Source organism: Prionailurus bengalensis, chromosome D3 (assembly GCF_016509475.1).
Source record: "Prionailurus bengalensis isolate Pbe53 chromosome D3, Fcat_Pben_1.1_paternal_pri, whole genome shotgun sequence".
Lineage (NCBI taxonomy): Eukaryota > Metazoa > Chordata > Mammalia > Carnivora > Felidae > Prionailurus > Prionailurus bengalensis.
The window spans coordinates 59,356,978-59,384,073 of NC_057356.1; positions in this window are offsets into that span (position 1 = coordinate 59,356,978).

Here is a 27,096-nt window from a genome sequence, read left to right on the forward strand (position 1 = left end):
AAATGCATGTTAACAAATGGATGATTATCCATATGTTAAAAGGAAATTTCTCTTGTAAGAAACGAATATGGAATAGCCCATTGCTAAATAAGTCCAATTTTAATGGCAGCACATCTACAAGAGGAGGAATATTTAGAAGAGCAACAGTGGTCCACACACCTGGGCTCCCAATTGACTACTTCCCATCTGGGGCCCCTTGATTCCCATCTAAAAACCTAGATATTTCAAGTACAACTGTCTTTAACTACACTTACTCTGTCTTACCCTGTCATATGGCAAGAAAAGAACCCCTGAGTCAGACCCTGTAGATAACACCAATTTTTTCTAGATTGTGAAGAAAGCCCTATGTTACCTCCTATGGATGTCACCAGGCTCTAAGTAAAGTCTCCTGATTATTTTGTCTCCTATCTGCAAAAAACAAAATAAAACAAAAAACCAAAAAACAAACAAAAAGCAAACAAAAAATAAACAAAAAACCCCATCAAAACCCAAAAACTAAAAACTGAAAAAAGAAAAAAAACTCTACCCTTTCATATGGAAATCCTTCCACACTTAAAACACTCACCCTCCTATATTTGTGATAAATTCCTTTTCTTCAGCATTTAGGAGACTTGAATGTCTTGTGTTCATGTTTTCCAACCTGGCTTCTCTGATAAATGCCTACTGCATGCAGCTTAGACAAAATAATGCTGTTGGTCAAAGTGGCTACATATCTAGTCAGAGTAGGAAAAGGCTATAATGGTGCAATTTCAGGTATCTAAAATATCTGTGCCTAAATATATCTCCTGCCTTGATGTTAAATGTGGCATCATTACTTCCACTTGAGCATAGTACCCAGTCTGCACCCTATATTCTGAAACATTCTGAGCACTTTTGAAGAGAAAACAAAAATATAAAAATTGCAATAAATACAAATACTGATTGCTGATTTAATCCAACTGTATCAACTGTGTATAGAGACAAAATTTTACCACAACACTGTGAACTAATAGAAAGACCTGCTTATGTTTCATTTTTCACTTGCTACAAAAATATTAAGGAGGTATACTAACCCAGGTTTTCAGTTTCTAGAGAACAGAAATACAACTCAAACTAGCATAAGCCAGAATTTTGCGAAGAACGTGTTGCCTCACGTAATTGGCAAGTACAATTGGGTGTTGTTTCAGGACAAGCTGGCCAAGCAGCTTTTTTTTTTTTATTTTTTTATTTTTTATTTAAAAAAAAAATTTTTTTTTTCAACGTTTATTTATTTTTGGAACAGAGAGAGACAGAGCATGAACGGGGGAGGGGCAGAGAGAGAGGGAGACACAGAATCGGAAACAGGCTTCAGGCTCTGAGCCATCAGCCCAGAGCCTGACGAGGGGCTCGAACTCCCGGACCGCGAGATCATGACCTGGCTGAAGTCGGATGCTTAACCGACTGCGCCACCCAGGCGCCCCCAAGCAGCTTTAATAGTATCATCAGGGATCCATGTCTTTTTCTCCAGTATTTTTCATAGTGTCTTTCCATGTCACAGACATGATGGTTTTCAGAACATCAAGATCCTAGCTGAGACAGAGAACCTTCCTGGACATATGTATATTTGCTATTGTTGCTATAACAAATTACAATGAACCTGATGACTTAAAACAACACAAATTTATTACCTTGTGTAGTTCTGGAGGTCAGACATGTGAAATAGATCTTGTGGGGCTAAAATCAAGGTGTTGACAGAGCTGTATTCCTTTCTGAAGATTCTTGGGATTTTCTTGCTTTTCCTGCTTCTAGAGGCTGCCTACATTTATTGGCTTGCAATTGTATCACTCTGTGCTGTTCCTGTCACATCTCCTCTAACTCTTCTGCCATTCTCTTTCACTTATATGAATGCCTGTAATTACATTAGACCCATCCACCCCCCATAATCTTCCCATTTCAAGACTTTCAGCTTACTTCCAACTGCAAAGTTCCTTTTGTCATGTAAAGTAACATATTAACAGGTTGTGGAGATTGGATTATGGATCTATTTGGGGGCTGTTATTCTGCCCACCACAACAGGTTTAGAAAAAAAAAAAAAAATTCCTAGGAAGAACTTTGCATGGTCTGTCTTATTTGATGTGCTTACCTCCAACCAACTTTTGTGCCTACGAAGACTATATGCTCTGATTGGCTAGCTTGGGTCACATGAGGCCACATCGGATGGTAAGGGGGCAGGGTTGATGGCTTTTGATGATCTTCAATCATACCACATGGAATGGTTTCTCTGCAGGAAAAAAAAATAAAGGAATGTCTTATTAGAGTAAGGCAGAGGGATGATGGAAAATGAAAACAGCCACCAACATCCATGGCACACGATAGGTAGATAAATGGGAATGTTTGTGTAGTTCCCCAACCTTGTAAGAAGGGAAGTGTGAGTTAAGAACTGGCCATTTAAAAATCCCCTTTTAAAATATAAATATTGGGACGTCTGGATGGCTCAGTTGGTTAAGTGTTTGACTTTGGCTCAGGTCATGATTTCGCAGTCTGTGAGTTTGAGCCATGCATCGGGCTCTGTGCTGACACCATGGAGCCTGGAGCCTGCTTCAGATTCTTGTCTCTCTTGCTCTCTGCCCCTCCCCCACTCATACTCTGTCTCTGTCTCTCTCAAAAATACATAAACAGTAAACAAATTTTTTAATAAATAAAATATAAATATTGAAGTTTGGACAGGAATAAATATTCACGTTAAATCACATATGAGCAGTGAAGTGTGTATTATTCACATTTTGTTCTTTATGCTGGAATTGGCAAAGGTTACTTTGGGGGAGAAAGTTAGAGGGGCTCAAAATGAGACAGTTCCAAAGAAGACCCAAGAAGAAGGTAAAAACATGAGGAGTGTAACTAGCCCCTCACAACCTCATCATGGGCTAGCTCTGACTCTTCTCATGTCAGCATGTATAGAGACCCTTGGTAAATAGATCTATTTCATAAATGGGGCCTTTCCTTCCCCATCCATCCACTCCTTCCCAGAGTGGGAAGTAGCTCTTGCCTTTTCTTCAGAACCCCCATCCCCTATGCGTGCAAGGTGGCAAGATGTGCTCTGTCCCAGAGGGGAGGCAATTGTTCATGGGCAGAGCTGTCCCTCCAAGGGCAGCAGCTCCTCTGCATTTGGGCATTAATTCATAATCAAACATTGATGAATCATGCTATTTTACTGAAAAGCACAGTCCTTAAGTCAACCACCTAATCTAAGGGAAGAAATTAAACTCTAAACCAACATAAACACATTACAAGTCATTAGTGTAATTAAAAAGGAATGTATAATTAAAACATTTGTGTATTTTAGCTCAAATTCATCTGCGGTCGGAAATTTTAATGAACTGTTCATCAAAGAAGTCTCTGGAGTCTGGGGATAAGTTTAGCATAACAAGAAACTGAATGTTTTCTTCCCTCTGCTTCAGGAGCCCCATTCCCTCTGGTTTCTAAAAAGCAACCTGTCATTGGTTCCACCAAACTAATAATGATTCTAAGTGGTTATGATTGCTTCTGTGTTTTAAACTGATGTTATCTTTTTATCCCTTAAGAATCATGTTTTTCATAATTACTTCTCTTTTGTCCTTTCCTTAAGACAAATGATTTTGTAATTAGCGATGAAGGAAGGAGTCGTCACTCCAAGACATCTGTCAAGTTGTCAGGAAGTATGTCTCCCTGTAGCTATATTTAAACTTTCTGTTTAATAGCCTCTTGCTTTATTTCACAAGAACATCTCTGCGGAATCATGCCTAGGATCCCCTAATGATCAGGTTCTATAAAACATAGAGCAATTAGACTGTAAGAAATATCGCTCCCCAGAATGTCCTTCTTATCCATAATGTGTACCTCTCCTTCCCAATGCTCCCTTTCTCGGGCCTCCCCACCCACATGAATGTTTCCCTCCCCACACTCTGGTGGGCCCCAGTTTTAGGCTCTAGCAGATGATACGGCGGAGTGTATCAACAATTAAGCTAACATTTTCCCCAACTTCAGCATTCAGTTGTAACCATCCCTGTCTGTCTCCAAATGAATGGCAAGCTATTGTAAGAAACAAAATACTTCCCCCCTGGAGGGAGCAAAGCCTTAACAGTGCCATGTATTTCCCATGCACCCTACAGAGAAATGACATGCTTGCTCACATGTTTGCTGTTCTATGTCATCTGCAGCAAGAAAGAGCCTCCCAGTGACTCCTACAGCTTCCTTCCTTAGGAACAGAATCCAGACTGACAGAAACATCCTGCAGAGTGCTGAGAAAGTCCCTCTTACCACAGGATTCAAGATTGCTGCTGATCTACAATACCCCCGCCATCTTGTCAATAGCTAACACCCTAAATCTCACAGAAATCTCAAGCTGCTCTAATCACTCACTCTCTTTATTCTTCAATAGCGCATTTAACCCGTGACTCTTGTTATTCATAACAGAAAGCTAGGTATAGGAAGTGGAGTGATTTTCTGAGTCACACACAAGTATCAGACAGATCCAGACACAGCAAAACTTAGTGAAGTTCAGATGGATTGTGACTTTTTCACCTGGCCTTGGCAGAGACAGACAGGACTGACTCATGTTGAATAAATGAACACATTAACTTCCTTCCGTTTCTTTTTCTTTTTCTTTTTTTTCTTTTTTGTTACAGAAGCTTTCATTATTTTATTTAGTAAGGCTAAACAAAAAAATCATTTGAACATAGAATTTGGTATAGATATGGAAACACTGGAATGAATACTTATCATATGCCATTTATCCTTTTATGTATATATACCTATATATAGCATTCATATATATTTTATATTTGTGTATATACACAAATACAAACATGTTTGTGTGTGTGTATATATATATATATATATATATATATATATATATATATATTTGCAAGTGTCTCTAGAACTATTAAACCATGTGCTACCGTTCATTGACAATGGATTGTAAATTCATGCATCACACTTATTTATTTATTTTTTATTTTTTTAGTTTTTTGATGACTATACTTTATTTATTTATTTTTATTATTATTATTTTTTGATTTACATTCAAGTTAGCATACAGTGCAACAATGATTTCAGGAATAGATTCCTTAATGTCCCTTACCCACTTAGACCATCCCCTCTCCCAAAACCCCTCCAGTAACCCTCTGTTTGTTCTCCATATTTTATTAACCCTAACCCTAACCCACTTTTCCACCTTCTCTACAGCTCCTTTTGGGGGCGTGCTTTTCCCATACTCTCCCCCATCTCCATCCTCTCTCCACAAGCAAAAACAGCTCCTTGTCCCTGATTTCTCTCTTCCCCAGTTCACCTCTCTGCACCATGTGCCTGCTGAATTCTGTAGTTCAGGTTGTGCAGATTGTTGTGTTAGTCCTCAAATCAGTTTTCTAGTTGTGCAGGATGGTTTAGTGTTGATCTGGCTGTATTTCATGGATGGAAGACACAAAAAAACTTCCAAGCTGTTCCGCCATCTTGGCTTCTCCAAAGTTCCTTCCATTTCTTAGGAGAAACTTGAAGTTGGTAAATTTCCCCTCCTTTCAAGTACTCTACCAAGTTTTCCCTCTTTCAAAACACCCATACCTTTGGCCTGGATTCCAGGGACCTGCTAAGCCTTGAGTTTACCTGGAAATTATCAGGATTAAGTGGGAAAGCTATTGCTTAAGCTATTTTCCCTCACAAGGGTATTTTCATTTAATAGTAGACTCTTAAAGATCAAAAAGGCTCTATGAGAACAACAACAACAACAAAAGCCACTATAAATTAGAAACATCGGAGGGATTAGGGCATTAAAATTTTGCTTTTCATGGGAGCTGGAAGACTGATCCTAGATCCTCTCTCATTGCATCATGTGGTGCTACTTATTCTTCCAGACTGAGTGTAGTCATGAGCTTAATGCAAGTTGTGGGCAGAGGTATGACAAACTCAGTAGCTTTAATGTTAAGGAAAATAATTAAATCAGAGTGTTTACTCTTCTGGTTAGTTTCCCTAGTTATTCCTTCATGGAGCTCATGGATCATGATTATATTGAAAATGAAATAAAATCACAAGATGCCTCTAAGCTTGCAGTTCTCTTTTTCTATTCCAAATGCCACTTTTTCCTTATGGTTATTTCAGTCTTCCTTACATTCTTTTCACTCTTACTTCATCTTTTAAAAACGTTTCTTCACATCAATGTCAAATCTAAAATACTAGTTGCAACACTACCTTGTCTTTCTGCTGTCAAGAGGATGAAAAGCCTCCCCAACACCTGTGGGTTAATGCATGGCTTCATATCAACTGTCCTCACCTCATCCATCCTTGTTGCTTATCATTTCTCAGCAGTGGATTTCCTGAGCTCATTAAATTGAGTCCTTCCCTTTGCTCTACCCACTTCATCTGAATTCCTATTGGCTCAAGCTTATTGGCAATATTGTAGAAAATAGAAATATTAAGAAGGTCTGAAAATACCATGTAGCAACAATGTCAGCCCTAGTCTCTCCACCTCTAGATTTTCACAAAAGAGAAATAAATGTCACCTATATAACCAGTTAGTTACTCATATTAAAGGATAGGTGATTCCTCTCCTTTGTTTGTTCTTTGGTTTGTTTATGCTTTTGTTTGAACTGATGTAGTGAATGCTCTGAAATTCTGAAACTCTTTAATTTAAATGACAAAGCCCCTCTTCAAGCTCTTACTTGAAAAGCACTACCTACCCATCATCTCTAATATTCATCCCTGGGCTCTCTTTCCTTTCCTTTGGCAGTGCTTTGCTTGACAAATGCCTAAAGGGGGAAAATATATAAACATATAATCATATCTCCTTCCCATTATATCACTTACCTTTAGTCAGTAATTGATATGGTCCTGGGTGGTGGTTTCCAACCTTTATATGAACTTGTAAACAAACAGAGGCACAGCTTGAATGCACAGAGGGAATCCAAAAAACTTTTTCTTAAATGTTTTTCAGAGTATAACAGTTCAAAAGTTGTGGGTGGAATAAATTAATAAATAAATGCATCATAAAGAGATAGTGAAAATCCTATGTTTAAAAAAGAGAACAAGGACAGATATGACGCTGTATGAGAGTGAGCAAGCGTAAAGGCTTTACATAAGGAAGCTCCAAAACTTCACATATGTTTACATCATGTGAGCTGAGGAATATTTTTTAAATGTTATGAGATTTAAAAAAAATATTCTAGTGTCATCTTTGATACTTACCACTCCCATTCCTTGAAGGAATACTTATTAATGAATGGGGGGGGCTGCTAGTGTTAATATTTGAAAAGCCAATGTCTTTATGGGAAAAGTAAAGAAAATGAACACAGGTAGAATTTGGGGGAGCAAAATTCTCCAAAATAGAGCAAGGAGCTTGGCCTCCAAGAGAGACAAATGATGAGAGTGGAGACATCATGGTTTCAGGAAGAGGAAAGTGGAACCTGCACCCTAGGGAGAAACCTGGAGAGTTAGAAAAATACCAATATAAGCAAATGAAATTTATAAGAAGTAAAGATTTATGCCCTGCTCTCTTGGTAGATTCTCAGACTGTGCCTAAGTAGGGAAGACTAGAGAGGAATAGCCATAGTCTGTTCACTGAGACATAGTAGTCAAGGAAAAGTCTTCATGACCCAAAAGTGTGATGTGAGTATTGCTTATATGTAGTGTGTCTGAAGAGAGAAATCACTGAACATAACAAGAGAGAGACAGGCCAATACAGAACACGGTCATCTCAGTGGCAACCCATCTGAACCAATGATCAATGACTAGATGTAATGTCACCTCTAACACCTTGGCATCACCTAATCCCTCTTGAACTGCAAACATGGGGAAATGGGAAACTTTATCATCTCCATCTTACAAAGAGACAAAGAGGTCTAAATAACTTTCAAAATAAGTCCAGTCTCCTGTGTAGAAAAAGGAAGAGCATCGAGTAAAAGGATATGGAGGTCATGTGATGCATGCCAAAAAAAGATGTTTTCAAGTATTGCCTTTACCATTGATGTGCAAAAGCCTGTCCTGATTGATCTTTTAGGTTGCATATGATTCATTTATGGCTTTTCTTCAAAGTATGAACCCCTCTGGGAGAAGTGATACATTAAGTGCCCAATATTTTAACATGAAGGTGTCTATGAGGACACCTTTCTGAGAGGCTGGGAGGAGTTTAGAAAAATTAGAATTTGAAAGGGTCAAAAAAACTGAAATAGGTAAAGAGTCTGGGTCCTTGCTATAAGATGACAATGGAGTCCATCACAAGAGATGCTCCTTGTTTATAAGTTCAGAATCAATGTTAAAACTGCTTTTGCATATATTTTAATATCAATGTACACAGATCATATTTATGCCTTAGTTTTTCACAATTTTTTCTTTAACAAAATGAGAACAATGCATGGCATACTCCTCTCTCTCTCTCTCTCTCTCTCTCTCTCTCTCTCTCACACACACACACACACACACACACATTCATTGACACACACACTTATTCCCGTTCACACATGTACACATAAACTAAACTTTGTGGTCTTAACTGGGATGACTGAATGTTGAATAAAACCTCAATGAAATAAGTATCCTATAATTTAGATGCTAGGTCCATAGGACTTTCCTGATAATCTTGATATCTTTGATTTCTCTGAAAATGCCATCACAGATCTATTTGTGATACCTGTTTGTTCATAGCCAGATCAATGACTTTTTTTAAATGTCAGCATAAAAGGGAAAAGGGGAAAAGAAATAAAACAAGAAAAGAAAAGAAATGCAAAAGTAATCAATAAGATCAGATTAAATACAAGAAATATATTTCTAACAATTATAGCTGTTCAGAAAAGGAAGATTTACCTCTCAAATGGATGGATGTCCTATCATTTTAAGAACACTGTCACCAGGAATGCTATGGAAAATGGGTCCTCTTAAAGTTTCTCAGTTGGGTATAAGGACCATGGACTTTTTAGGCCTAATTCCATGGATTGTACTATTCTATCATCCCATGTGAAGGATATTCCTGATGAAAAATTCTTGTACATATTGCCAGCTCTGTGGTCTCCATAGAATTCATGACTTTTCTGGATAGGCATGCTCCCAGGTGTGCACACACATTCAAACGGAGGTTTTCAAAATTGTTGATGTCAGCAAGGTGGGTATTTAGGTGAACTGGATCTTTCAGAGAAAATATTTTCAAGATGTCTCTGGTGACTATGTTTTTCATTAAGGTTTCTAGTTACACTTGATATAATTAATGCTAAGATTGTAATCTTATTCAGAAAAATAGAGTATCAGAGGATGCTGATAAACAAATTTCCTGGCTATAAAGATACTACTCTAGAGACTAGGAAGCAAACATGATGGCTACTTTGTCTTTGCAATGACTCTTGAAATATGCTAATAAATATTGGGTTTCACAATCCCCAGGCAAATAAATATTTAATTGTAACAATGGGTATTTATCTAAAACTCCTGGGTGCAATCTCATGTATTATGATTTGGAATGCCATATATATAACGATTTAACCCTTACATATATCCCACAATACATTGTCTTGGGGCCCTGAATGCAACCATTAAAATCCTATCCTAATTTCCAGTTAGACATGGTCAATTAAACAGACACATCTATCTCCTATTGTCTCTTGAAACTCCTCTACATTGGGACATCAGAAGAGGGAAGTAGAGAAAGAGAGAGAGGGAGAAAGAAAGAAAGGAAGAAAGAAAGAAAGAAAGAAAGAAAGACAGACAAGAATCAACGAAAAATGCCAACAAAGGAGGAATTGGAATGAGATAAGCAGGGGGTTACTGGCTGAACATCTCAGAGGAAGCTGAAATCTGTGTGTGTGCTAGAAAATGGACAAATATTAGCAAACCTATCTATGACAGAAGCCTGGAAATGTTTAGAACTTAGATATGCTGGCATCTTGGATGATGAAGTGCCAGTTAAGTTTAAAACTGGAGGATAAGTTGAAAGTCTCTATAGGAGCAATTAAAAGCCTAGATGTTAGTCCTCATCTTGTGTAGCCAAGAGACTCAATATGCCAATGGGGTCAGAAGACTGCAGGTTTGTTTTGTGGAACAATGAGACCATAGAAGCTCTGATTTTAGAAACAATGGCCTTAGCTAAAGGTTGAGGCAAAATGCTGCATCAAACCAGATTATTAATGAAAATCTACATAACAAACTAATCTGAACCTGGCCTACTCTTCGCCATTTTCAAAAATGCTGGAAAATTGAGATTTTTATCTCTCAGATCAGTATCTGACACTCTGGCCTAGGTGAAAAAGCTGTCACTCCCTGATAAAACTAGAGTGACATCCACCATTTGACAGTCCCTGCTCTTGAACACGTAAATCAAGATCAGTGTTCAGTGCCTCACTTTTAATTATGAGTGTATCAAAAGTAATCACCAGGTGTTTGTGGAAGTCCTTAAAAATAAGAATGAAAGACAGATCAAAGCAAAGGGATAAAATAAGATCAGAAGAAACAGACAATGTAAGGAGTCCAAGAAAACTTCCAATAGTCTAATGTGGATTTCTCCAGAGAGAAGATTGAAGACATTACATCTATGAAATGAAAACGGTTGCTTCACAAAAGGAGCGTCCAGAGTAAAAGAAAGGGCTGTTGGAAATTAAAAATTTGGAGCAGAGATGTAAAATTTCAACACAAGGAATAGAAATTAAAAAAAAAAAAACTTCTAAAAAGCAGAAGAATAAGACAAAGAGAAGAGAAAAGAGAAAAGAAAACTAGAACATCTGTCCAGGGTTACAGCAGAAGTGTAATAGGAGTTATGAAAATATACAAGATACAAAACTAAATCAATGTTATTATCTAAGAAACAATGCAAGGTATCTTCCCATATCCAAAGCACATGTTTCCAGATTTTAAAAAATGGGACCACCAAATATCACATAAAATGAGCGAGAACAGAACCCTCAACAAAAAATATCATTGTGAAATTCCAGGACTGGGGGGGGGGGGGGGTTAAGAGAAGATCCTCAATTTCTATAGACAAAAAAGGAGAGGGTTTGGAAGCAGACTCAGATTTAATCTCTAAAAAGGAGATATTTGAAGCTTAAAGAGAATGGAGAAAAGCTCTCAAATTTATGAAGAAGATAATCCACTGCTTAGAATTTAATATCCAGCCAAACAATCAAACATGAAGGGAAAATAAAGACATGTTCAGACATGTTGAGTTTCAAACTCAAAAAATGTATATCCCATTCATCCTTTCTCAGAAAACTGCTATAAAATATAGATTTCTGTCTAAGCAAGAAAGATGGAAACACATCACTCAGGACATGGAGCTTCAGCAGAGGAAGAAGCAATGGAATTTTCCAGATGATGATGAAGGGAGAGTGTAACTTTATAGATATGTCTAGAGTATATCCAGCCTAGAATAAAGCAAGGGAAAGAGGCCTGCAGAATAGATGTCTCAGAATAGATGTGGAAAAAAGTTCAACTGGTGTTTATTATATGACACTTGTAACTATATTTAGAGATTATTTACTCTCTTTGGGGTGAATTAGAAAACTAAACAACAACAAAAACACCAGAGACAATTATTAACTTCAGAGAAAAGAAAAAGTTGAACAAAAATGACAGTGTAATCATAGTTCATGATTACATAGCCCATTATAACGTTAACAGACTAGCAGCATATAGTGTGCCTGTAGGACCACATAGGACTGAAAACACTCTATTCAATCAGTTTGCATTTACTGTACTCTGTCATTACACATTGTAAGAGTGTGTGTGTGTGTGTGTGTGTGTGTGTGTGTGTGTGTCTGTGTGTGTGTGTGTTTCTTGTCTTTCCACTTAAACCAGAAGCTCTTTGGGGAAAAAAAAAAAACAGCACCTTCTGTTTCTCTAAATGCCCACAGCAGTGAGCCAATGTGTCAGCAAAAAAAGGCAAGGCAGTGAGCAAACTTTTAAATCAATAACATGTAGGTCTGAGGAAAAAACTAGACTAGAGTCAGTATATAACAAGACCAAATAATAATCACCACAAACAAGATACTTGCAGTAATAATGTCAATATAATAATTGGCTCTTTCCTGGGTACTGAAAAGTGTGGGTTGCTGTTCTAAGTGCTTTATATGCCTTAACTCATTAAAACCTCAAGAGAAAATTGCAGGTAGAATACCGTTATGATTTCCATTTTACAGGAGAGAATATTGAGTTACAATGAGTTTAAATGTGACAGGACCAAATGGGACAGCATATAAGCTCATCCCTGCCGCCCTAGACTGTGTGTCTTGAAATTTGCTGGTGATGCTGTCCAGAATATTCTTATCTAGCTCCAAGTGTGATCCCCCTCCAGAATCTATACTCAGAGGACAGGCACCTTGTCTCATACATGCCTTTAACTCAACACATTTCTAAGCAGAACATCGTGCACAGAGTGAGCTCTCGGCACTTATGTATGAGCTGAACAAATGAGAAAGCTGTGATGGATGAGGAGGCCTGCTGCGTAATCTTCGACATAACACAGACAGACGGAGTCGTGGGAGACTGGGGCAGACGTGGCTCCATATACCATTTACCATTAAATGATCCTAAATAACCATTCCAAAATGCAAATTCTAGTCACAATGTTTTATGTGATGTAGATGAAGGCATATTTAGGACAATTTTAAAACTTTTTCCAAAAATGAAATCGAAACAGTATTTACAGATATCTTTTTGTGTTAATTCATATTGCTAATGGCTTATCTTTTGGGGATTTGAATCAGTGCAGGATGATTTTAATATGTACTTTCATATTAGGCACAACAAATCAAATGGTTTGGGCTCAGTCAAAAGACAAAGAAAACATTGAGGACAATATTGCTTTACTCAAACATTTCACATAATTTTTGTTAATTTCTCACTTTGCCACATATGTAAAAAGTTGAGGAAAGATATATCCTTTAAAGAGATAGACTGGATAATGGTTTTCTTAATTCAAGCCAGCAGAGCGATGCTGCACAGCTGAAAACTCTGGTTTGTTATATTCTGATTAAATGGAGTTTCTGTTTTTGTTTTGTTTTGTTTTGTTTGTTTTTCTGTATCAGGACTTCACAAGTTTATCCAACAATCAATACATGCTTTTATTTTTGTCTTTACCAGGCTGTGGGACTTTCAAATTATTGTCTGGGTTTTAGTCCCTCAGGTGTGAGGCATTTCAGTCTGAAAAGACTTCTGAGCCCTTTGCTGTGTGTGTGTTAATTAGAGTTGGTTTCCTGATCTTTGCTGTCAGTTTCCTCTGCTCCACAATTTGAGAGACAGTGATGCTAAACCAATCCTCAAAGGTCTCTGGAGACCATTTCCAGTTGCATTACTGATTTATTTTTGTCTTGACCAGATGGCTCCAGGTTCCTATGACTGTACGGGAGTCCTTTTGATTACTCTATTTATCTCTCCCGGTGCTCAATTTAAGGGTCAAATCTCATGTAACACATTTGCCAGCAAGATAAACCATTCAAGCCCACTGCTGCTTGGACACCATACTTCTGACATATGCTCTGTGCCTCATTACACACCAAAGTTATTAGATTTAATACATGTTTTTATAAACTCTGTAACAAAGGCAGTCAGGTTTGTTTGCCGATCCTTCAGAACATGCAGCCAATGGAAGAGTATAAGCCAGGAGGACTTTGCAGAAAGGAGGGGACTCTGTGGGTCCCCCAAGGCTCTCTCACTGAGGCCTTCCTTGCCTTTATGGAGGTGGCCATGAAAAAGATGAGCAGAACATTTTTAATGAAACCAATAAAAATGCAAAGGAAGATTTAATGTTTAAAGAAACAATAAATCAAAACTGACAACTGAAATGCAATATTTCACCATGAGATTGAGGAAATCAATTCATCCAAAGGGCACACTTGGCTTCTGTTAAAAAAAAAAATCCTCACATACTCACACAATAAAAGCTATCATATCAGGCGAAGCTAAATAAGCTCTAGTTAATGGATTTTGAAACCTTGAGAAACATGCATGAAGCCAGACAATACAGTCTCATGGCATTTGGACACACACACACACACACACACACACACACCACAATATCTACAATCCAAGAATCATATATTACTGTGATTGGGACCGTAAGTGGGGGTTAGGATACCAAAAAATTGTCCATTGTTCAAGATGCTCTATGGGCTCAAGGTTGCCTAATTGTCAGGTTATTTATTTTGATTTCTAAATCATTTCCCTTTAAGATTTCTCATGCAGTTAAAAATACAAGTTGTTCCTAAAAACAGAAATAGTAACTTGGCTTCTATCCTCAGGAAGAAAACAAAGAGAATTAGATGCTTTGGGCCCATCTCATCAAGCTTATGTAGAGAGACCCTCAGGAAATTAAATTTAACAAAAAATATTTCTGCCTCATAAGGGCTCACGAGTCAATAAGAAATTGTCACCTGTACTAGAAATTATAATGCAATACAGTTTATAGTAACAGCTATAACAGAGGTTAAAATATGTAATAAAATGTGACCAGGCATCTTAGAATGGTTTAAGAGGAGATGTGACTTGATGTAGACCTTAAAGGATGAGATAGATGGAAGACAGCAAGCTGATATAATTTGAGGAACACAAAAGAAAGTTAAGGATAGAGAATGATTTCAGTAGTGCAATTAAGGGAGTTCCAGCTCAAGAAGGCAACACAGGTAGATCCTGGACTCATCTCCTCCCAAGTACACACGGAATCTATAGCTACACATGGAGCAATTTCCTCTGAAAAACAAACACCATAAAGACTGGCAAAGCAACCCCTCCACATCAGGCAAATGAGCGGGAAACCTCATCAAAGTGGGTCAGAAAGGCTGCGATACAATCTCGTTGCCATAAACCCCATCCCTGCCATGGCACTCCGATTTTAAACCCGGCGCCTGGGCAACAAACCCTCAAAACATCTATCTTTGAAAACTAAAGACACTCCGCCCCCATGGACCCATAGCGCTGTGGCAAACTGAAAAATCGACTCCACCCCGCCCTTGCCTGGAGCCAGCACAGGAGCAGCCCTTTGAAAAGCACCCAGACTTCATGTGAAAGGGACTCGTTTCCTAATTTTAAAGCATTGGTCTGAGGGGCAGAAGCCTGCTGATACAGTTTCTGTCAACAAACGCTGCTGGACACATCTTCCTCCTTTCATCTCCCTTGTCAGTGGGTCCATCTCTTTTTTTCTTGTTTTATTTCTCTTTTTTCTCTTCTTTTTTTCTACTTTCTTCTCTTTCACCATTGTTCTCCTTTCAGTTTTTTTTCTGGCCTTTCTTTGTTTTTTCTGTTTTGGCCATTGCCATCTTTCCACTTTCCCTCTGCTTCATTCCAGCTAGTAGGTGCCAGCTTCACACTCTCCCATTGCCACAGTCAGTATTTCCAAGAAGAGATCTTCTATGGATGTCTGGTGCTCCAGTTTTTATGTCTGGTGACACGTTTTTTATGGCTAGCACCAGGGGCTACCCATTGATGACCTGTCCTTAGAGGTCAAGGGGGGGCCTGTGTTCCCGGGTCCTTTGGGACTATAACAATCAGATATTCAGTTCTTGGCAGATTACCACTCTGAGGGCACTGCACAGACAGCAGAATAAAACACACGCATAGTCTTTTTAAAAAAAGAGGCCTATTTCCTTAGCTAAGAGCTTTGGGATGAAGGGCAACCTTCTGGTTTGGCAAACTTAAAGGGTCTATAGAACTACTCTAAGGGAGGCTGGTGGATACAGTGTTTGTGCCTTCCCTCTGTGTCTCCAATTTACCAGTATCTTCCAGAAAGAACTTACACTCTTCTCTGGCACCTTGGTAGTTGTAGCTGCTTCCAGGGGACACGGCTACATCTCTTGTGTCTGGTGGCCAGTGAGACTTATGCTTGTGGACCCCACAGGATTGTAACCAATGGAGAAAGAGTTCTTTCACCCCCAAGGGCACAGCAAGAGGCAACAGATCCAGGAGCTCTACCTTTCTGTGGAAAAAGGTTTGATCAGCTTATCATCAGAGCTTCAGTCTAAGGGGCAGTCTTCTGATTAAACACACTTATAGGACCTGACTGTAAACCTTCCCTGAGACCTTGGAGGACAGGCACTATCTTTTTACTATCCCCCTGAAACACTCCAGAGTGTGAGCGTCTCTTTGAAGGGAGTTCTTACCTTACATGTGTCTGATGCTATAGTTTTCACATCTAATGAACTGTTTGTTTGTTTGTTTGTTTGTTTGTTTGTTTGTTTTTGGCAGGTTCCTACAGGATACCACTTGATTGAATGGTTCTAGTGGTCAGAAGAGCTTGTGCACCTGGGTCCCACAGGATGGCAACAACTGGAGAGACAGTTCTTGGCAGGCTATCATCCCAGAGCACTGCACAGACAGAAAACTCAAACAAACACCCAGTTTTCTATGAAAGAGGCTCACTTACTAGTCTTAGAGCCTTACCCTTATGGGCAATCTTCAGATTTAGCACACATCTAGAGGCTATGGAGGTGCTCTCAGGGAACAAAAGCCAGAGGATATCACCATCTTTGAGCTCTCCCCTGCCTTGCCACACCTGCCCATTATCTCCCAGAAAGGAGCCTATACTTGTTTGGATCCCTGATTATTGTGACTGCTGCCCAGGGGACACCTCCAGATTGTCTGGCTCTGGTTATGCTTGCAGTCCCACAGGAATGTATATATTGGCATTCTATAAAAGCTGCTGTCTGAGGGTCTGGCTTCTATCAGCCTGAATCTAGGTGCTGACTGAGATCCTCCTCTTTGAGACATTGACTGTTTTTGGCACACCATCAATGACTGGGAGCTATTAAAAAATAAAATAAGCTATTGGACAAACATGAAGGTTTGAGAGAGAACCAAGAGCTAGGGCAGGATTGAATGATAAGGTTTATCTCCTATATACGGCCAATCTTTTAAGACTGAGAGAGGTGGACCTTTCATCTAATGCATAGAAACAAACACAGAGAATCAAGCAAAATGAAGAAACAGAGGAATATACTCAAAATAAATTAAGACACAAACTTAGAAAAAAAATCCTTAAGGGAACAGAAATAAATAATTTACCTGATAAAGAATTCAAAGTAATGTTCATAAAGATTCTCAGTGAATTTGGGAGAAAAATAGATGGATAACAAAGATACAAAAAATATAAGAAAGTTCCAAACAGAAGTCATAGAGCAGAAGAATACAATAACTAAACTGAAAAATACACTAGAGGGGTTCAACAACAGACTAGATGAAGCAGAAGGAAGGATCAGATATCTAGAAGACAGGGCAGTGGATTAAATCAGAGCATTAAAAAGAAAAAAAGAATGAAAAAAAGAATTTAAAAAAAGTGCAAATGGTAACCAAAAGAAAGCTTGGGTGGCTATATTTATATCAGGCAAAAGAGACTTTAAAAGAAAAACTGGAAAAAAGAGCATTACACAATGATAAAGGGGTCAATCCAACAAGAGAATATAACGTTTGTCAATATTTATGTACCCCACAAAGGATAACCTAAATATGTAAAGCGAATATTAACAGACTTAAAGGGAGACACAGAAAGCAACACAATAATAATAGGGAGCTTCAGTACTTACTTACATCAGTGGGTAGATTATCCAGACAGAAATTACAACTTACATTACACTATTTTTTTTAAATAGTTGCAATTAGATAAAGATAGGAATGAAGCAGTGCAACAAATATATGAGAGATAGGAGACATGTATTCAGAAGGTGAAGTGAAATACTAGAGAACAGAAGGGTAATATCCACAGTAGATAATAATGGAACAAATGGCAATGGTTGTATATAGGCTGCTTAGTCTTGGTACTATGCCAGCTGGTTATCACGCATTTTAACATGTAATCCTCTCCACAACTCTTCAAGGAAGGTCCTAACTTCATTTTACTGCTGAGGAAACTTAGGAACTGCAAAATTAAATCAGTTGTCCAATGTCCCAGGGATTGTAGGCGGCAAAGCCAAAATTCCAAACCACTGTGTGACTGTGTGCCATGAGGACACTGCAGATCTCTGTACTAGTGCCAGATAGGAACTGAGTAGAAGGTTTCTGCTCATCTATAGCTCATCTACTGTTGACTTTGCTCACTCCCACACCTACAATCCCCCCATTTGCCCTCCCCCAAAATGTCAATTACCACTATTGCCACAAAACCTCCCATGACATGTCCAATCCTCAAAGACTGAGTTATGTTAACTATGGTAATTCCAGTTCCAGCTCTATACTCCATTATCTTCTTGGATTATTCTCAACATGTTGGTTCATGTGTGCGTTTTATCTTCCTAAAGAAATGTACATTTATTTGAGGGAAGAAATATTTTTCTGCCTTTTATTATTATAATTTTTTATCTTCCACACAGTTAAGAAGTTAACTCCCCTACGCTGATCAGTTGATTATGTTTTTCCTTAAGATTCTACTCAGCCCCACCCCAAGGGCTTGCCAAATGCCATATTGAATGCTTCCATCAATAACCAAGTCCTGGGACACAGGTTTTCCGCATGTGGGTCCGATGTAGATCCTGGCATATATGAAATCCACTTATTTCTCACAGGTGTTGCCTAGAATGATCCAGCAATACTGGGGAATGTGACTAGAGTCACACAATGCCAGTGCAGAGAAGAGACGGTTAAGATGTGAACATGAGTTCATCCTCCAGAGCTAAGATCTCCTCTGTATGGTCCTGTCTCCTCTCAGTATGTATTTCCGCTGGATCCCAACTCTATTGGGTTTTTCTTGAATTTTAAAACTTTTGTTATTATTTCTACAATGTTTAATTTAAACAAATGCATGGGTGTTACTTTCAACAGTCTTTAATGTAAATGCATAAATAGAAACTTATTTCAGGATAATATAAACTGAATATTAATATGGATGACACTCAATTCTATCTGAAATACCTGAAATGAGGGGGGATATATATACATACATGTCCTAAATATCTGATGTTTTTTTGTTTCATAAAAACAAATTTTAACCATTTTGTAGTATATTTTTCAAGAATATATATTTTGCATTTTCACAGCAGCTATTGAATACACTTTAAAATACATTTTTATAGACATCAATTTTTGTGCTATGAAGCAATGTGCTTGTTCATTGTTTTTTGCTTTTTTGTTTGTTTGTTTCTTCCTTCAATTACATGTCAGCTGTCACATACCCTTCTGTTATCAGGAATATATCTAAGAGCCCACTTCTAGGTCACCGCTTTTAATTCCTGTGGGAAGAGATGCTAGAAAAGCAAGCTTGTTAATGAAATCACAATGCCTGAATGACGCCCAGGGGAATAAAATGTATAGGTTTAGTGCCTGGGCTTTGTCACGGCTGTTTTAGGAGCTGAAAGGCCTTTATAACATTTTCCTTATCCATGTCTTTGGTTGAGCTGGCTGAAGTCAGATTCCTTGGGCAGATATTATGGCAAATACAAATTCTGTGCAGAGTCTTCTGCAAGATCTTTTTTAGTGATATCAACAAAGAGATGCACAATTATTTCGATTCTTATATTCATTATCTAATTGTGGAGACTAAAAAGACATCATAGGTACATTACCAAAGGTGTGAATAAACATCAAAAAAGAATTTAAGGCCAGATAGTATGGAGGCAATGTACCTTTGAAGAAGTGAAAGGCACATCTGGAGCAGATACTCCTGGCTGGGCGAAACCGTGGAGGTTAAGAATATGGAGGTCACATAGGGGGTCGTTAATAACTTAGGTGGGCTTGATGTCTAACCAGCAGGAGATGCTATGATTTATTTCTGCGTGACGATAGAAATCTTCAGTGCCCAGAGTTCCCTCGTGTTCATGGGGACTCAGAATGTATTTGGGGTTCTTTTCACTGCTCCTAATTTAGACCTATGACTGTCAGCTGTTTTGCAGAGCCAGGGCCTCTGAAGTCATTCCTTATGAGGCTTTGTGAAAAATTTGGACGGCCCAGGACACACACATGTAGGGGAGGAAAAAAGAGAAGAGAGAGAGGAGAAAGTAGGTAGATTTTATTTTTTTTACAGTTGGCCTTTATTTTTTAAATAACCTTGTACTCCTTTTCAATTTCCCCTTAGAACTGTTTCTCCTCTGCTCGCTTCCTTTTTCTTCATTATTTTAATGGCTACATCTTTGCTCTGATGTGTCAATGGGAGTGGAAAATCCTGTGAAGCCAGGGCTTAATGAAATGCCAGCTGGAACAGAGGGATAAAGTTTCTTTGGAGCAGCTTCAAAGGGATGCGGGCTGGGCGAGCTCCGGGACAATGGCGCCCAGGCCCGAGGACCGGGACAGCCCGGCCAGCTGGCCCTGCCTGGCCCTAACAAGGCGTGAAGGGATGCGGCCCCACATCATTGAGCACACTGAGCTGTCATGGGTACAGGATGGGGGATTTTAAACGCTCTCTCACACATACAGGACGTGTCCTTATATTTCACAACAAATGGTATTTTCATGATATGAGGGACCAAACTGTGACTTTTGCTGGCAGAAGCATGAGCTAATTTTGCTCAAATGCCCTGGCTTCCTGAAGCCTGCCAGGCACCTCCCCTCTCCACTTTTTCCCTTTTGGAATAAATATTACATTTCCTTTTATAGGAGAATTACCACAGAACTTTAGTTTTGATAGGATGTGAGAAAGATTTATGAACACTCATTGGTCATTTTTGGTCAGGTGGCATTTCTCTTTTCTTTTTTTTGTGAATAAAGCAGGCAAAGTGACTTGGAAATAGGCTATAAATCTGGAAGGCTCAAATGCCACGTCTGGTTGTCGGCCCCATTTAGACCTCAGCTACGGAGGCCCTTGTACTTTGAATGACATCAAATGACAGCTGCAGTTTACATTTAGAAGGGATTTTTAGGAAATTACAAGGTACTTACTTCAGCCTCTACATGGTTCATTTATGTATATTACTATGCCTTGTATAAAACCTGTTCTCTTACTCCTAGTACCTTGCTATGGAGGGCATTTGATCAATTACGTTGACTAACTTATTTTATTAACTTCCAGAATTCTTAAAACTGTGTTATTGGGGCTATGTCTTTGTAAACTGAGTCTTCCAGAAGCTGAGATACTTCAAGTCTAGAACAAGAATGGAAAAGATAATTTTCACCTATTTCCCTTGCTTATGAGAATTGACAAACAAGGGTTTGGGCTATGTTTTATGTTCCAAACAACAAATATTTATTGAGAAATCAAGACTGACATGGTCCCTGCTCCTCACGACTTAGAAAACTTAAAATATGGAGCTTTGTTCAATTCAGCTCCATAAGCAGGTATAAATCACCAACCCATTTGCAGCTATTTAGTTACCTGCCAAGAAATAAACCCAAATAGGAGATCGCCCTGCCTTCAGGAGACTCACCTATGGGCAGGAAAGTTAAGACTCTACATAGGAAGCTCCATTTTTGTTGGTCAGAAAGAGCAGAAAAGCAGAAACTTCATATGGTTTAATCTAATTTTATGGTAATTTCTAAAAATGCAATACGTATAGAATTATGTGGCTTTTGGTGAAGGATTCCTAAAGAAGATGACATTTGAATGTGACTGGTAAAGACAGAAAGATATTCCAGAGGAAATTCCGGAAACAAAAACCTAAAGGAAAGAAGTGACATGGTATGTGAGGAGAACTACAAAACACCCAGGATAATGGTTTTAAATCATTCAAGAAGGCAAAGACATTCTGGGGATGATGCCAGTCAGGTCAGTAGGACAAGAACAAGGAGGACTTTGAGTGTCTGCCTCGGGCTTAATTCTGTAGGTTATCAGGAGGCAAGAGAGTGTTTCAATGACTAGAGTGATCCGGTCAAGTAGAGTATGTTGGATACATTATTTCACCTCTCCTGTGGAAGATGGATTTGCAGGAGTGGTTATCCTCCACTTGACCCACCCCTCACACACCTGTTCTCTGTACTTCTTTTGTCTTGCAGGCTTATCACTATGGCTCCACTACTTAGGCCCCTTCCCATGTCAGTGTTGGTAGGGGTTTACCAATGGAAAGCACTGGCAGCAGTTTGAGTCAGTCATAAGGAAGGATAGTTTGTTGTGTTCATTCCCCTGGTCCCTCTATATCTCCCTACATGTTCAGTCATGGTTGTTTTCCTCCGTGGTCACAACACTGATCAGGCAGCCCCTCTTCTTTGGCACTGGCTCTGACCAGATTCTTTTTTGAAAAGTCACAACTTTCTGCTCTTACTAATTTGCATCTTTCACCATGTCCTTTTGGCTTCTTTACCACACCCCCACCCCGTGCTTATGACTGAGAATGGTCCCTTTATTAACACCTTTGAGCTTAGCATTTATTGCTAGGACTTTGGTAAGTGTAAATATGGAGATAGAAAGTTTAATTGGGAGAATACTATGATGGCTCACCTGAGAGATATGAGGGGCTAGATTATATTCTAGAGGAATACAGTTATATTCTAGAGGAATTTAGGATATAAAAATTAGTGACTGAATAGACTAGGTACAATAAGACCAATCACTATGAGGTCAATTTTTTGAGGGGCAATCAGAAGACTAGGAAAAGTTCCTAAAGGGCAGAGGTCAATGCAAGTGAAGCCACGGGGAAGAGGCTAGAGATATTGCTGTGAATGTTGATCCTAACACAAAAAATTGTTCAGGTCCAGTATTGTCTATTTGAAAGACTTAAAGTGCTATGAATATTATAAACCACTCTACTAGGGTGAAGTTCTAATACATAATTGTAATAATTACTGCATTTTCTGTTGGGTATTTTTTAATGTTTATTTATTTATTTTGAGAGAGAAAGTACAGGGGAGGGGCAGAGAGAGAGAGACAGAGAGACAGAGAGACAGAGAGACAGAGAGAGTGAATTCCAAGCAGGTTCTGAGTTATCAGTGCAGAGCCCGATGCAGGGCTCGAATTCATGAACCTGACATCATGACCTGAGCTGATATTCAGAGTCAGGGGCTTAACCGACTGAGCCACCTAGATGCCCCATCCTTTGGATATTTTTATGATAAGATTGGTATGTTTTAGCCCTAAACATAAGTAAATCAGAGGTTTGCAAGTGGACAAGAGATGGTGTATGTCCCAATTCTTTAGTTTAGCTAGAGCCGCTCTTTCCTTTAAGAACTTGTTTCTCCTCAAAATGCTGTCTTGTGTCTCTATCTACCCACTCTTGATACTTACTGTTATTTGCAGTTATGGAAGAGAAAATGACACCAACTATACTACACTATTTTGTCTTTGTCTCTGAAGCAGATTTGACTTTAAGTGGCTCCTACAGGGTGGATGTTTCCCCCAAGTGATGATGATAAGGTCATTTGACAATGCACACAGGAGGAATTAAAGATAAAAATCAGATAACCTACAAATAAATATTCCAGTATAACTCTCACACATCTCATCTTTAATCTAGTACATGTAATTAACAGAGCAAACAATTAATACCTGGATAATCAACCAAGCATTGTCTTGACCTCACTACTCTTGGTGAAGCTACCACCATCTTGATGAAACAAAATCCAAACAATAATCAGATGCCTAAAAGTTCTCTACTTATCAAGTCTTTCTTTTCTTATTTCAGCTATGGGTGCTTTTGTAGGAGTTTATGTGCTACTGCTATGTGCTGGGGCCCTCCTATGTCTCTATCCAAGCCTGGGAGGCTTTGCTGAAGGTCAGAGGACCCAAGAGCAGTGTTCTTCAAGCTGCCACTATAACAACAGTAGCTCACCCTTGGTCAAAGGTGCCATAAGCTGTCATGTCCTGCCAAGGTTAAAATACCTTATGGCCCACTTAAATTCGTATACTATGTCCAAAGTAATAAAAGCCAATTTTACAATTCTAAATTCTAACTGGCTTAATATGAGCTTTTTAAAACTTCAAGATCAGAATGCCCTGTCCACCCATTCAAAGCTGAGGCTCAAAGCTACAGTCGTGGCCTTACCAGAATCCTCAGCTACGACATGGTTATTCTACCAGATCCAATTTTTATTACTCAGTATTACCAGACAATACACAATGATGTCGAGATTCTAAAATTCACTGGGGGTGCAGCAATCCCTGTCCCAGTGCTGGCTTAACCAGCTAGTAAAAAATGTCAGAGGTTTCATACTCTCTTTTTTGTATATTCCTACCACTGTAATTGGCATCATTTGTTTGATCATCGTGCCATATTTTCATTCCTATAATAAAACAAGGTGACCACAGTAAGAACGTAGGAAGTACCTAAGTTTCTGGTGTGAAGAGAAGGCTTTTTGAATTTCTATTTCTTTGGACACTGTTAGTGAGCTCTGCTGATAAAATTGCTAATGCAAGTAGGCCCTATATCTCAGAGGAGTTAAAGGTTCATCAGAAATCTCTAATATTGCTGTTTGCATCTTGATGAGATGTATTTATACAAAATCATTTTTGTAATTGCTAGCAGTAAAACACATTGAACTTCAGAACCAGTTTCCAGCCTTTATTTCTGGGTTAACGTTTACAGACAGAGATGCTTGTGACCATGATTTCTTCATAATTGATGGGATTTCATTCCTTCCTTACAGGTGGACCAACCACCTATAGTTCTCAGAGCATACTGCCAATACATATTCTCACAGTGTCCTTTAATTTTGATGGAAATGGATGCCTCTTCCTTGGAAAAATTCACATGGCACATTTTATTTTATTTTATTTATTTTATTCTTATTTATTTTATTTTTATTTTTTTAATTTATATCTACATTAGTTAGCATATAGTGCAACAATGATTTCAGCAGTAGATTCCTTAGTGCCCCTTACACATTTAGCCCATCCCCCCTCCCACAGCCCCTCCCGTAACCTCAATTTGTTCTCCATATTATGAGTCTCTTCTGTTTGTCCCCCTCCCTGTTTTTCTATTATTTTTGTTTCCCTTCCCTTATGTTCATCTGTTTTGTCTCTTAAGGTCCTCTTATGAGTGAAGTCATATGATTTTTGTCTTTCTCTGACTGACTAGTTTCACTTAGCATATACCCTTCAGTTCCATCCATGTAGTTGCAAATGGCAAGATTTGATTCTTTTGGATTGCCAAGTAATACTCCATTGTGTATATATACCACATCTTCTTTATCCGTTCATCCATCGATGGACATTTTGGCTCTTTCCATACTTTGGCTATTGTTGATAGTGCTGCTATAAACATGGGGTTCATGTGTCCTTTTGAAACAGCATACCTTTATCCCTCGGATAAATGCCTAGTAGTGTAATTGCTGGGTCATAAGGTAGTTATATTTTTAGTTTTTTGAGCAACCTCCATACTGATTTCCAGAGTGGCTGCACCAGTTTGCATTCCCACCAGCAGTGCAAAAGAGATCTTCTTTCTCCGCATCCTCGCCAACATCTGTTGTTGCCTGAGTTGTTTAATGTTAGCCATTCTGACAGGTGTGAGGTGGTATATCAGTGTGGTTTTGATTTGTATTTCCCTGATGATTAGTGATGTTGAGCATTTTTTCATGTGTCGGTTGGCCATCTGGATGTCTTCTTTGGAGAAATGTCTCTTCATGTCTTTTTCCCATTTCTTCACTGGATTATTTGGTTTTTGGGTGTTGAGTTTGATAAGTTCTTTGTAGATTTTGGATACAAACCCTTTATCTGATATGTCATTTGCAAATATCTTCTCCCATTCTGTCGGTTGTCTTTTAGTTTTGCTGATTGTTTCCTTCGCTGTGCAGAAGCTTTTTATTTTGATGAGGTCCCAGTAGGTCATTTTTGCTTTTGTTTCCCTTGCCTCCAGAGACGTGTTGAGTAAGAAGTTGCTGCGGCCAAAGTCAAATATGTTTTTGCCTGCTTTCTCCTATAGGATTTTGATGGCTTCCTGCCTTATGTTTAGGTCTTTCATCCATTTTGAGTTTATTTTTGTTTATGGTGTAAGAAAGTGGCCCAGGTTTATTCTTCTGCATGTCGCTGTCCAGTTTTCCCAGCAACAGTTGCTGAAGAGACTGTCTTTATTCCATTGGATAATCTATCCTGCTTTGTCAAAGATTAGTTGGTCATACATTTGTGGGTCCATTTCTGGGTTCTCGCTTTTGTTCCACTGATCTGAGTGTCTGTTCTTATACCAGTCCCATACTGTATTGATGATTACAGCTTTGTAGTATAGCTTGAAGTCTGGGATTGTGATGCCTCCTGCTGTGGTTTTCTTTTTCAAGACCGCTTTAGCTATTTAGGGTCTTTTCTGGTTCCATACAAATTTTAGGATTATTTTTTCTAGCTCTGTGAAGAATGCTGGTGTTATTTTGAGAGGGATTGCATTGAATATGTAGATTGCTTTGGGTAGTATCGACATTTTAACAATATTTGATCTCCCTATCCAGAAGCATGGAATCTTTTTCCATTTTTTTTTTTGCGTCTTCTTCAAATTCTTTCATAAGCTTTCTACAGTTTTCAGTGTATAGATTTTTCACCTCTTTAGTTAGATTTATTCCTAAGTATTTTATGTTTTTTTTTTTTGTGCAACTGTAAATGGGATCAATTCCTTGATTTCTCTTTCTGTAGCTTCATTGTTTGTGTATAGGAATGCAACCGATTTCTGTGCATTGATTTTATATCCTGCAACTTTGCTGAATTCATGAATCAGTTCTAGCAGTTCTTTGGTGGAATTGTTTGGGTTTTCCATATAGAGTATCATGTCATCTACAAAGAGTGAAAGTTTGGCCTCCTCCTGGCCAATTTGGATGACTTTTATTTCTTTCTTGTTCCTGACCTTAGGGGAAAAGCTCTCAGTTTTTCCTCATTGAGGATGATATTAGTGTTGGGTCTTTTATATATGGCTTTTATGATCTCGAGGTATGCTCCTTCTATCCCTACTTTCTTGAGGGTTTTTTTTTTTTATCAAGAAAGGATGCTGTATTTTGTCAAATGCTTTCTCTGCATCTATTAAGAGGATCATATGGTTCTTGTCCTTTCTTTTATTGATGTGATGAATCACGTTAATCGTTTTGTGGATATTGAACCAGCCCTGCATCCCAGGTATAAATCCCACTTGGTCGTGGTGAATAATTTTTTTTTAATGTATTGTTGGAGCCAGTTGGCTAATATCTTGTTGAGGATTTTTGCATCCATGTTCATCAAGGAAATTGGTCTATAGTTCTCCTTTTTAGTGGGGTCTCTGGTTTTGGAATCAAGGTAATGCTGGTTTCATAGAAAGAGGTTGGAAGTTTTCCTTCCATTTCTATTTTTTGGAACAGCTTCAAGAGAATAGGTGTTAACTCTTCCTTAAATGTTTGCTAGAATTCCCC